Genomic DNA, 12076 nt, shown 5'->3' with positions numbered 1-12076 from the left:
CAAGAAAGAAATTCCGTTTTCTCACCACCATCCCCAACCCCCCCCCCCCACTGCCCCGCCTCACTCCCCCACCTCGGGATTGAACAAATGGAAATGACTCCAGGAAGTCAACCAGCTGGTTACTCTAGAGACTTCTGCAGAAACTTCTGAATGATGTAAACCATGATGTCACAAATAAGGTTGAGTCAGCTTCCTTCTGGAGCTTTCCCTGATGTGAGTTATGCCCTAGACTAGCTGTCTAGTATTGTCCTAGTCATGGTTCCTTGTCTTCATTTCTCCTTTGATAAAATGAAGGTGAAACTACACCCCTCCTGGGGCTCCTGGGTGGCTCAGTTAAGTGTTTGACTCGTGATTTTGGCTCAGGTCATGATCTCAGGGTACTGAGATCAAGCCCTGCCATTGGGCTCTGCACTCAGCGGGGCATCTGCTTGGAGATTTTCTCCCTCTGCCCCTTGCTTGCGCTTGCTCGTTCTTTCTCAAATGAAATCTTAAGAAAAGAGGGGGCGCCTGGGTGGCTCAGTGGGTTAAAGCCTCTGCCTTTAGCTCAGGTCATGATCCCAGGGTCCCAGGATCGAGCCCCACATCGGGCTCTCTGCTCAGCAGGGAGCCTGCTTCCTCCTCTCTCTCTGCCTCCCTCTCTGCCTGCTTGTGATCTCTGTCAAATAAATAAATATTTAAAAAAAAAAAAAAAGGAAAGAAAAGAAACTCCACCCCCCCTCCTCCTTTATCACCTCAAGGAGATGTCTCTTGGACTCAAGGCTTTTGCCCCTTAATCCGGTGGCATTAACACTAACTCCAGTAGGGGCGCCTGGGTGGCTTAGTTGGTTAAGCCACTGCCTTTGGCTCAGGTCATAATCCTAGAGTCCTGGGATCGAGGCCCGTATCGGGCTCCCAGCTCTGTGGGGAGTCTACTACTCCCTCTGACCTCCCCTCTCATGCTCTCTCTCTCTCAAATAAAGTCTCTTAAAAAAAAAAAAAATACTACCTCTAATACAGAAATGTAGTGGGGAGATGGTACCACCATTTTCCTGGCAGACACCCTCCCTCCCTGCAGAATTGCTGCTGCTCCCCAGATCGGTCCAGTGAAGAAGTGCAGTTTCATTTATTTCATCCTCGTCAGCTCTTAATTAAGCACGTGAATGGAGAAGAGCAGCGGTGCACATAATCCAAATGAGTGAATACCATTTTCTGGTGAATTACCGATCCCTTTGCCCCCGCTACCCCGAGGGTTACCATGATTATCAACAGCAGCAGGAGCCCTTCCACAGGCTTGGTTTAAAAACCCGAGTGTTAATGATCCTTTTTGCTGGATGTAAAACAAAGCATCTTTAACCACTGTTCATTATCCCCAGCTGCTCTTACCAAGGCTTTGAAGGGGAAATTCTGCTCCAGGCAGCTCCTAGTGAAAGGAAACAATCATTCTTCTATAATCCACTCCTCACCCCAGCCTTTTTCCGCTAACGTCCTCGCACCCACACATGTTACGGCTGTAAAATACCTGCAGAAAGGAGCAGGAAGTTGTGGGAGCAAACCACATGTGCCTAAATTGGATTTTAGCATCTTTGTATTTACGCAACAAGCTTTCCTTCCTAATTCACCTCTTCTAGGTCTCATACTAAAATGTTTTTGCATTACTTACACACTCAAGTGATGGGCAGTAGGGGAAAAGTCAGCTGGGCACTGTGTGTGTGTGTGTGTGTGTGTGTGTGTGAGAGAGAGAGAGGTGAGAGGAAGTGAATTAAAATCAGAAAGAGGGCAAGATATTCCAGAAGCCTAGCGTCCCCTCCCCAGAACACCTGTGGCTTCAGCCCTTTTCCTTGGTCTTGCTAAAAACTGGGATGACATGAAACAACCTTGATGTTTCAACATCCTTCCGCTGTGATTTGGCTGTGATTCGGGTGATCTTCGGCAGCGGCAGTGGACCACAGTGAGCTCAGCTCTAACCTGGTCTCCTAGCAACAAACGGTAATGAGATGCCAGGCCCGGCCTGAGAGATGCAGACTGCCACCTAGGAAAAAGCAAACTGGCCTCGACATGGGGATCTGAGACCCCCAACTGCCCAGAGGTAACCGACCACAGGCCACAGACTCTGGACCACCAGTCTCTCAGTGGCTCTCATGTAAACATTAATACTAGGTCTCTGCATGCATGCTTCCTAGTTCAGACTGTGTTCATATATTCCACATCTACTTTAGTAATCTCTGAAGCAGACAGCTATTAACTCCCATTTTTGTAGATGAATAAGTTGGAACCTGGAGAAATAACTTGCTAAAAGTTGGAACAACCCAATTGCCCATCAGATGATGAATGGGTAAATAAAATACAGTATATCTAGAGAAGGAGATACTATTTGGCAAAAAAAAAAAAAAAAAGATTGAGGGTATCTGGCTGTCTCAGTCAATGGATTGTGTGATTCTCAGTCTCTGGGTTGTGATTTTGAGCCCCACACTGAACGTAGGGATTACTCAAAAATAAAATTTTAAAAAAGAGGCACCTGGGGGGCTCAATTGGCTAAGCAGCCAACTCTGATCTCAGTGATGTGAGTTCAAGCCCCATGTTGGACTCCACGCTGGGCCTGGAGCCTCCTTTAAAAAAAAAAAGAAAAGAAAGGAATTGAGTAACTTGCTTCACAACATGAAAGGACCTCGAAAACATGCTAAGTGGAAGAAACCCATCCCAAAAGAACACGTAGTGTGTGATTCCATTTATACGAAACTTCTAAGATAGGCAAATCTGTAGAAACAAAACAGATGAGTGTTTTCCTAGGGCTGAGGGTTGGGGGGGAACTGGAGAGTCACTGCTCATGGGTATGGGGTCTCTTTTGGGGGGTAAAGAAAATGTTCTGGGGCGCCTGGGTGGCTCAGTGGATTAAGCCACTGCCTTCGGCTCAGGTCATGATCTCAGGGTCCTGGGATCGAGCCCCGCATCAGGTTCTCTGCTCCGCAGGGACCCTGCTTCCTCCTCTCTCTCTCTGCCTGCCTCTCTGCCTACTTGTGATCTCTCTGTGTCAAATAAATAAATAAAATCTTTAAAAAAAAAGAAAATGTTCTAAAATTTATTGTGGAGATGTTTGCCCAACTCAATACACTACAAACTACTGAATTATACACTTTAAGTGGGTGAATTTTATGCTGTACGAGTTCTATCTCAAGTATTTTTAAAAGGTTAGAAAAAGGGCACCTGGGTGGCTCAGTTGGTTAAGCGTCTGCCTTAATAATATGGTCATGATAATCCCAGGGTCCTGGGATCGAGTCCCATATCAGCTCCTTGCTCAGTGGGGAGTCTGCTTCTCTGCCTCCCACTGCTGCTCCCCCTGCCTGGGATCTCTCTCTCTTTCTCTCAAATATATAAATAAAATCTTAAAAAAAAAAAAGAAAAAAGTTAGAAAAATAACTTGCTCAAGTCATCCATCCACTGACTCAAGGTAGAATGTCTCACAGACACGGGGCTGGGCCCACATTACCGGATTTGGTTAGAGTGTACTTATTCCAGGAGAGCCCACTGCCACAGCAGCCTGGGGTTCTCCCCCCACTTGGGCTGGAAGCAAGCAGCAGCTTCGGTCGTGACGGAATCAAGACGAACAGGGTCAGGGCAATCATCAGTAGTCCACCATTTGGCCGGCAGCTTTAGTGCTCTCTGGGAATATCTATTCTGTGGAGATGAATGTACCCAATAAAGTTGGGGGAGAGAGTCACCAGCCACAAATTTCAGATAATCATATTAAGGGAGCCAGCCTGCTCTGCCTAATGTTATTACTTTCTCCCTGTGGAAAGGAGGAATATGACACTCCGGGGACTAAGTCTATTGTTTACTCAGTCAATCAACATTTATTAAGCACCCACAGTGTGCAGAACGAGCACAGGGCCAGGATTTTTAAAAAATAGAAAATTTCTTCCCTTGAGGTAGCTGCAAGATTAATGAAAACAGTCCCTCGGTCCTCAGGGAACGCTTAAACTGCTGAGAGAAAGAGGCTTGGGGTTCAGGGGTCTCCTAATCTGATGGAGAAAAGAGTCACCCACGAAAGCGATTTAAGGATACAAAGATAGGGGAAGTCTTCTCACGACTGAGGACAGAAGGGCCGTGAGGCCTGAGTGTTAACCAAGGTGTGACCAAGGCCCAAGTCAATGATGTCTGATAAGAGAGCTTTTGGGGACACCTGGGTGGCTCAGTCGGTTAAGCTTAAGCATCTGCCTTTGGCTCAGGTCATGATCCCAGGGTCCGTGGACCGAGTTCTGCATGGGGCTCCTTGCTCAGTGGGGAGCCTGCTTCTCCCTCTCCTGCTCCCTCCTGCTTGTGTTCTCTCTCTGTCAAATAAATATTTTTTTTTTTAAAGGGTGCTTTTGAGGACACCTGGGTGGTTCAGTGGTTAAGTGTCTGCCTTTAGCTCAGGTCATGATCTAGGATTGAGCTCAGCGGGGAGTCTGCTTCTCCCTCTGCCTGCTGCTCTCCCTGCTTGTGCTCTCTCGCTCCCTCTCGCTCTTGCTCTCCCTCTGGTAAAAAAATAAATACAATCTTTTTTTTAAAAAAATATTTTATTTATTTGACAGCACAAGAAGAAGGAGCTGCAGGCAGAGGGAGAGGGAGAAGCAGGCTTACCTCTGAGCCGGGAGCCTGATGTGGAGCTCGATCCCAGGACCCCAGGATCATGACCTGAGCCAAAGACAGATGATGCTTAACCTACTGAGCCACCCAGGTGCCCTAAGTAAAATCTTTTAAAAAGAAAAAGACACAGGATGGAATATTACTCAGCAATAAAAAGGAACAAACTTGGATCCATGCAAAAACCTGACTGAAGTCTCCAGGGAATTATGCTAACTTTGCAACACATATTATATTGCATGCTTTGTATTTCCTTTACTTAACACTCTTGACTTCAACATTAGAGAGACGGAGACTAGACCAGTGATTGCTGGGATTCAGCTGCAGCTAGGCTCGGAAGGAAAGGGAAGGGGGGTATGGTCTGAAGGGCTAGGCCAGGGGTCCTTGTGGTGAGAGAGCTGCACCCTGACCCTGCTGGTGGATAAGAAACATCCCCGCGATACACCTGCATGAAACTACACGTGAATGAGAACCAATAAACTGGGACATCTCAGTTGACTGTCGGATGGTACCCATGTCAATATCCCGGTTGTGAGATTGGACGAAAGTTTTCCAAAATGTTGGGGGAAACTGCATAAAGGGTACATAGGATCTCTCTGTACTGTTTTCTGCAACTGGCCTGTGAATCTACAATTACCTCAAAACTAAAAGTGTTATTTTAAAGGGGGGGAGCACTCGGGTGGCTCAGTTGTTAAGGGTCTGCCTTCGGCTCAGGTCATGATCCCAGAGTCCTGGGATCGAGCCCTCTCTCACTGTCTCTCTCCCTGTCAAATAAATAAATAAAATCTTTATTTATTTATTTATTTTTTAATTTTAAAAATTTAACAAAAGTACAGGAGCTTCGAGAGAGCAGGTCAGGATGAAGGAACTGCTGCCGTCCGTGTGATGAGAACACAGTGTCCCCTTCGGGGCACAGGAAGAGAGGAGGCTGGAAAGAAGGTTCAAACCAGTCCCGGAAGGGCTTTGTGTTCTATTCCAAGGAATAAGGCGGGTTTGGTCTTAACAGAGGCAAGAGAGAGCTTTTGAGATTTTTAATAGGGGAATGATGTAATCGAGTTTGTCTTCTAGAATGATCCCTGTGGTGCGGTTCTGGGTTGTAGGAGCCCTGTGGAGAATGAATGGGGTGGTAGGGATAGGAAGCAGGGGAAGCCTGGAGGAAGAAAGACCAGTTAGGAGACTTCTCTCTACGGTGGTTCCCGAGAGCAGCCAGGGCCTGGACCAGATTAGAGATACACAAGGGGGCAAAACCCAGAGCTGTTCAAGGAATTGAAATCAACAGGATTTGGGGGAACCTGTAGATGCCAAAGAATGAGGGTGTGTTAATTTCCTAGAGCAGCCATAACAAATGAACACCAACCGGATTCCTTATAGCAACAAAATTATTCTCTCACCCTTCAGATTCCGGAGGCCCTTGGATGTTTCAAACCAGGGTGGTGTTGGCAGGGCCACGCTCCCTCCAGAGGCTGTCGGGGACAGTCCGTTCTTTCAGTGGCTGTTGGCATTCCTCAACTTGTGGCTTCATTCCGATGTCTGCCTCCATGCCCCTAATTCCTTCCCAGTGTGTGTTCTCTGCATGTCTCTTGAGGACACTTATTGGATTTAGGAGTCACTTGAATAATCCAAGAGAAAAGATGATTATGTCTTCTGTCCTATAAGGCAATACTCTCTAGCCGTATAAGGTAATGATCACAGGTTCCGGGGATTAGGATGGGGATAGCTCTTTTATGGGGAGAGCACCATTCACCCCACTGAAAAAAGGTAGGGAAGACTAACTCCTAGGCTTCTGACCCAGGCCACCAAGGAAGACGATACAGAAAACAGAAGGCCTTCGGCGAGAGAATTTCAGTTTTAAGCATGTTGAATCTGAGGGACTCGTAGGGATAGTCAGTAGGCCGTGGGAGAAATGTTCCAGCAAAGGGCTAGGTTGGGGCTGGAAGTCACTGTTGACATAGGACAGGCGCTCGCCTGGACAGAGAAGAAGGAAAGGATGAGTTGAGGACAGACCCCGAATAGCATCAACTTTAGGGGTTGGGCAGCCATCCAAGAAAGGGAGAAAAGCCAGGCAAGGAGTCACAGCCTGGAAGTCAAGCAAGAAAACAGCTTCAGGAAAGGGGTTCAAGCCACAGTGTCAAATATTGGGCGACTAGGCCTGGAAAGAAACATTTGATTTTAGGAATTGAAGAAACATGCAGATGTGCCTACTTTCTCCCTTTTTAAAAACCAAGAACATTTGAAATGGGGCACCTGGGGGTCTCAGTCGATTAAGTGTCTGCCTTCAGCTCAGGTCATGATCTCAGGGTCCTGGGATCGAGCCCTGCATCGAGTCCCACATCAGACTCTGCCCATCAGGGAGTCTGCATCTCCCTCCGCTTCCCCCCAAGCCATGCTCTCTCTCTCAAATAAACAAATAAAATACTTTTTAAAAAAGAATGTTTGAAATGCATGAAGTGGGGAGAAAGTCAAGTATAGTTCTAGCAAGCAAACACAATCACTACTAACATTTCCAGCTGGTTTTTTTTTCCTATGAGCTTAAAAAAAAAAAAAAAAAAGACCAATTTTTTAGATGCGAGTGCACAGGTAAGGTGCCTGCCTTGATTCCCAACCTAAGCATCCTTCTCTAAATGCCCCAGCTGGGGGGGACTGCATTCCTCCAGACCTCGGGGAGGATCCCCCGGCAAGCCAGCAGGAGCGTGGCCCTCGGGACCTGGGGCCCTTTCCTGCACCTCCTCCCACGGAAGCTGCTGCCCTGCTTTGGGCTGGATAAACACCAGGCACTTTTCCCTTTCCCTAGGTTAATATTTCACATCCGTCGTCATTCATCTTCAGCATCTGCTTGGTGGGAGGGGGAGGTCCTGTTCTGCTCTCCCACCTCTGAGTGCCTCCAGCTCTGTGCCCCACCCCCAGCTGACCGGGGAACTCATTATTATCATATTATTTAAATCCAACGCACACTGAGTGTTTGTGCTATTGTTATCCTTTTTTTTTTTTTAAGATTTTATCTGTTAGAGAAACAAAGAGAGCCCAAGGAAGGGGAGGGGCAGAGGGAGAGGGAGAAGCAGACACCCCGCTGAGCAGGGAGTCCTACAAGAGGCTTGGTCCCAGGACCCTGGGATCATGACCTGAGCCAAAAGGCAGACACTTAACCGACTGAGCCACCCAGGCGCCCCATTATCCCTTTTTTTTTAAAGATCTTATTTATTTATTTGACAGACAGAGATCACAAGTAGGCAGAGAGGCAGGCAGAGAGATAGAGGAAGGGAAGCAGGCTCTCCACTGAGCAGAGAGCCCCATGCGGGGCTCGATCCCAGGACCCCGGGATCTGAGCCAAAGGCAGACACTTAACCGACTGAGCCACCCAGGTGCCCCATTATCCCTTTTTATAGAGGATGAGGACGGTGGCAGAGCCAAGCAGGCGGGGCCGGAGCAGGGTTTAGGTGTGCAACACTCCTGTTTGGGGAAACAGCAAACCCCGCTGTGGGGGGGTGGGGGGGTGTGGCGCCGAGCCTGACTTCCTCTCACCCCTCCATTCTCCCCTCTGCAATTAAGTTCATAGTCCAGGAAAGTCCCAGCAAGTGACAATGACCCTGAAACTTTCCTGGAAGATAAGAACTGCCTGGCCAGAGCCTCCCTCACCACTTGCCAGGGCCCCCTTCAGTAACCCTTTCCTTGCCAGGCTTTCCAGCCTACCTTCAAGTCAGGACAAATCCTTCTGAAGCCGCCCAGATCCAGGTCCATCCCCATCATCCCCATCATGGGGACCCATCCCCACCGCCCCTGCAACATAACCCCACTGCGCTGCAGCTCAGCCCCCACTCAGCCCAGGAGAAGCAACCATCACGGTTCAGCAGGAGGGAGATTGAGGTAGGATGGCGGAGTACTTGTAAAACAGAAATGTACCTGGGTCCAGGAAATCGCTCTAAGTGGGCACCTTGGCAATACAGGCGCTAGTCTCCTGCTTGTAAACCCGGGGCAAAGCCAAACAGATCATCTGTTTATCAACTGCTGTGGATTCAGGAAGCCAAACAGCCGCACCCATCACCAGGGCAAGTCCTCCAGTTCCCAGCCTCCATGAATGACCACCCCCCCCCATCACCCACCCCACCCCACCCTTGGGAAGAAACCAAGGAGTTTTTCCAATACGCTCAGGGCTTCACACCCTTTGCTGTGGGTAAATTCTTCCTGGAGCCAACTTCAGTCTCTGTTCCTATAGCCCAGAACAATAGGATTGTTTCTGTTTTGTTCCCCATGATACAATATGTACTTTGGATCTGAGTGAGCTAGTTGGCATTGAATGCTTACGTAGTGGTATGCCTGCGGGGTTAAACACTTTGTATTTGGTGATTTTAATCCCCATAACAAGCCATTGATCTCATAGGAATGAATGAACAATTAGTGGTTAAAGATATCATTGATATACCCATTTTAGAGATGGGACATCAAGACAGAGAGGTTGAGTAAATTGCCCAAGGTCATACAGTAACAGAGTTGGGATTTGAGTTCAGACAGTCCAACTTCAGAGCCCACGAGCTCCATAATTAATGTTCTATGTCTCGCTAGTTTTCATCCCCATCAACCTGCCATTATTCTCCTTTGAGCCAGGAAACCTACAACTGGTGCCAAAGAAGATGAATAGAGTTATTAGGGTCCAGACCCCAGGCTGGTTTCTTTCCCATCTCTTAAGGCCACCTCTGACTAGGTCCACACCAGCTGCTCCTTCTGGATAACCATGTCTTGCTCCCACCCCTCTTGACAAAGTGGTTTCCTAACCCTGACTGGAGGACTGTGCTAGCCATTCAGAAAAGCTCGAGCCGACTGGCAGCCCCGGTCTCAGCAGGAAAACGGAACCCCTATTTCAGGCGAGGTCTTGCATTCAGGGTACTATGGCCATAAACAAAGGAGCCCCTATTTCAAAACGGCTGGGTTTGCTAATTAAAAACCACTTCAACAACCATGCACTCAGTAGTCTTGTTGGGAAGTCAGCATTGAATTCCTTCGGAGGAAACAGCAGAGGAAAACACCCCGCGTCTCCTGCGGCTGGCGTGTCCTTCCTTATCCCAGCTCCCCCGCACACCTCACAAACCACCACGTCTCTACCCCCCTGGGTCTGCCGCCGGCCCCGCATTCTGGCCACCCCACACCTGTGTCTCCATCGAGGAGGCTGGCTAGTTGAGTACCTCGGTCAAGAGCCCAGACCCTGGGACCGGACCACCTGGCAACAACTTTAGGCAAATTACTTAGCCTCTCTTGGTCTCGGTTTCCCCATTTGGCAATGACGAATACAGTCTCTACTGTAAAGAAAATATGGAAAGCATTGAGACAGCATCGGCCTCATTGATTGTAAGCTCTCAATAAATGTTCCACTCCGCCACTTAATTAAGAGCCTCATGAGATTGGGCAGGCCTCCTTGAAAGAGGGTATGAGGTCAGAATCAAGAACACTGCCTTCGGGGCACCTGGGTGGCTCAGATGGTGTCTGCCTTTGGCTCAGGTTGTGATCTCCAGGTCCTGGGATGGAGACCCACATGTCGGGCTCCCTGATCATCAGGGTGTCTGCTTCTCCCTCTAGCCCTGCCTGTGCTCTCCCTGTCTCTCTCTCTCTCTCTCAAATGAATTAAAAAAAAAAAAAAAATCACTGGTTTGAAATTAGACAGCCTTGCCCTTGAATGCTGACTTGCCACAGCTTCCTTAAGCTCCGTGAACTTCAGTTCCCCTTCTGTCAAATGAACCCAATAACATCTACCTCGCATTAGTGTTACTGAGAAGATTAAATGAGACAATATATGTCAGGGGCTTGACACAGGTCTGGCTGGAAAGGGGCACTCAGCAAGTGACTCTTGTGACAATAACCAACTCCCCAAGTGTCAGGCCCTTCCTGTGTCCGCTGGAAACAAGGCCTGGAGGACCGGTCTTGGAGTCTCCCTTTCCCTCTCCCCTGCTCTTTTAGGATGTTCCACCTACTGCCAGCGGAATGCTGACTCACCTGTCAAGGCCCATTCAAAATGCTGCCTCCTCCCAGAAGCCTGCCTGGGTCCCCACCGGATGCCGACTGGTTCAGACTTAAATTCAGAGTCACTCAGTTCTCTACTTGCCTCCTGTTCGTGCCACCCCAGAAAGTCCCAGGGGACAGCATCTTTTCCTATCCAGCATCTCCCCAGGGTGGGAATTTAAGTAAATGAAATACCACTCCTCTTCCATCTCATCTCAAGATCAGGCAAGGGTGGTTGAGGGCAGCCTTTGTTACTGATCCTTACCTTCCCGGGCTTGGCTCCAGAGCCCTCAAGCAGGAAGGGGGGCTCTGGACAGGCAGCCTCTGACCCAGCCACTCTGGCTGAGCTTTGGAGCGGCACCCAGAGCCCTCTGGCGGGGAGTCCGGGCTTCCACAGAGCAGTCTGGTGGGTTTACTCCCTCCCAGACCGTTTTCAAGGGCATCCAGGGCCCTTGACACTTGTGCCCGCATCATGTCAAAAATGCTAAGAGGCACACCCATCCCACATGCAGTGTGATTTCGAGACAAACCGTACAAATGGGGCTGCAGCGGATTGGCTGATGTTTGGTTTTGTTGCCATTTACTATAATATCTATGAGTTTCCATTTCACAATCTTCTCTTTTTATTTTGAAACCAATAACATCATTCTATATTTCAACCAGAGCTTGTCCCAGAGCTTGTCCACTCCAGAGTCCACCTGGACCACACACACCCTACCTGTCTTTCCACCCAGCCACTGATCTCTTCACAGATTTCTCCCCAATATCCAAAACTGGAGCGATCCTGAGAAATCTTGTGTAAGCCAAAATGACACAAAGGAAAGAAGAAATTATCATTAATTTATATGGTAAATTCGTTTAGGCCTTTGTGGTACCTTAGGACGCTTCTTGCAAAGGGATGCACAAAGTAGATGGAGAAAAAGAGCTCTGGAGGCTGCTGGGTGCTGAGATGCTGAGTGTGGCTGGGAGGAATCGCGGTGGGGGGAGCCTGGGGGGAGGGGGCGCTGCGCTGCTGAGGGGTCTTCCCTGCAAGACTAATGCTGAGCAAGGGCTATTTTCACTTTTTTCATAAAAGAAAAGATCCTCTTTGGATTTCTTTCAGGTAGTGAAAACAAGTACTACTGTAGATCTTTCGGTAAAGCGAAGTGGCCTGATGACTTTGGAAAAGCGTGGACACCTGTGTCTCTGTCAGAAAGGAAGCGTCTGGGGGTGGGGAGGGCAGAGTCTCGAGAAGCCGCGTGTGGTGTGACTGCCCTCTAGAGGTTGCGTCGGGAAGGTGCAGGTGGGGAGACCCCTGTCCACCAGGTTATCCAACCCACCACTCAACTCACTGCCATTTACTCACTGCCATTTACAGAGCACCCACCTGGACCAGGCCCCGTGCACCTGCTCTGGGATCAAAGGCTAACACAACGAGGCATAAAGCTCAGCCTTATCCTCCAGGAGGTCACCATTTTGTTTATGGCCATTGCAAACACATAACCCACAATGA

This window comes from Meles meles, chromosome 18, assembly GCF_922984935.1.
Source record: "Meles meles chromosome 18, mMelMel3.1 paternal haplotype, whole genome shotgun sequence".
Classification (NCBI taxonomy): Eukaryota; Metazoa; Chordata; class Mammalia; order Carnivora; family Mustelidae; genus Meles; species Meles meles.
This window is presented reverse-complemented; position numbering follows the sequence as displayed.